The sequence below is a fragment of the Penaeus monodon genome, chromosome 9, assembly GCF_015228065.2.
Source record: "Penaeus monodon isolate SGIC_2016 chromosome 9, NSTDA_Pmon_1, whole genome shotgun sequence".
Lineage (NCBI taxonomy): Eukaryota > Metazoa > Arthropoda > Malacostraca > Decapoda > Penaeidae > Penaeus > Penaeus monodon.
In genome coordinates this window covers 23,963,710-23,965,531 of record NC_051394.1, presented here as the reverse complement: position 1 = coordinate 23,965,531, position 1,822 = coordinate 23,963,710, and positions in this window count along the sequence as shown.

Sequence of the window (1,822 nt, the reverse complement as noted above, 5' to 3'; positions counted from 1 at the left end):
TGTGCGTTTTACGAGATAACCTCCTACACACGACGTTGTTTATGGAAAGAATCTGTGTGTCGGTGGTGGTGAGTTGAAACTCCCAACCCCTCAGTCCTGCCTTTCCCATACTCGCCTCTCCATCCCTCTTATAGATTATTTACTTCATTTTCTGTCTCTAATGTTCCCTCTCCCTCCATGTCTTTCTTTATTTGTTCATTTCTGTCTCGTTTTCTCTGTCTCTCTACATGCTTCCTTTTCTGTCTGACTTTTGCACTCTTTCTTTTGCTTTCTGTAGTCTTCATGCTCACACCTTTTCTTTCTCCCTCCACCTGCAGACTTGCTGATTCAGTTCTTGCATGTTGTGTGCTGTGATCTAGATTAGAATTAACAGTCCTAACTGGGAATGGTGTGCTTTGGTTTTTCTACATATCCTTAGCAGTGTCACTATTGTTACTGGTATTACAATAGCTTTCATTATTTTGAGTATTGTTACTATCATGACTTCAGATTATTGTTGTTGGCTAATGATTTTTAAGGTTATGATTATCATCATTGTTTTCATGATTATTGTTGTCATTTTTATTATGATTTTTTTTTTTTTTTTTTTTATTATTACTGTTGTTGTTATTATTATTATTACTTTTTTTTCCTTTGATAATGATGATATTATTTTTTCTATTGTTTTTATTATTGTTGAAGTTATTGTCATTATTATTTTATTTTGTTACTATTATTATTATTATTATTATTATTATTATTATTATTATTGTTGTTGTTGTCGTTATTATTGTTGCTTATTTATTATAATTATTATTATTATTATTATTATTATTATTATTTAATTATGAATGATGATTATAATTGCTATTGTTATTTTTATTATTATTGTTATTTATTATTATTACCATTGCAAGGCTGTTAATGATTTCTCATTATTAAAATCTTTATTATTGTTTATTCATAATTCATTATTATTATAATTACTGTCATTTTATTTTATTTTATTATAATTATTGTTGTTGATATAATCATCATCATCAATCATTAGTCATTATTAGTACTTTAGTTATTACTGTTTATTATTATTTGTTGTTTTCGTTAACATTCTAAAATTGTAATTCTTCTAGTATTCATATTTGAAATTATGGATTTCGTAGATTCTTTTGTTATTGTCGTTTATTATTGTCATCACCACAACTTACTTCGTAATTCCCATCTTAAAAGCCCAGCCTTTAAATTTTTATTATTGTTATTGTTGTCATCATTATCAATTTTTTTTTTTTTTTTTTTTTTTTTTTTTTTTTGATACTTTTTTTTTCTGTGACGAAGCTATTATTTCAAATATTAAGGAAAATCTGAGTTCCACACGAAATTCGGCAGAGCTAAATACAAATGTATGTTTCCCTTTTCATCTCCTTTTCCGTTGTTCTTCTTCTCTGTTCCTTCCTTCCATCCTCATCTTTCTCTGCTTATCCATAGACACAAAACAATCCCTTATTCCTGTTTCTCATTCCTTTTGAAAGCAGGTAAGCAACCGGGCAAGCATATGAAAGATGAGGTTCGTCCACTTTTATGCCAGGCACGTTTTTCAACTCTTTTTCCATTTTCCAAGAACCTCTCCCTTTTTACCTATATAAAGTCTGGCTGTCTGTCTCTCTTTCTCTTTCTTTCTTTCTTTCTTTCTTTCTTTCTTTCTTTCTTTCTTTCTTTCTTTCTCTCTCTTACTTTCTTCTCTCTTTCCCTTTCTCTCTTTCTCTTTCCCTTTCTCTCTTTCTCTTTCTCCTCTCTCTCTCTCTCTCTCTCTCCTCCTCCTCTCCCTCTCTCTTTCTCTCTCTTCTCT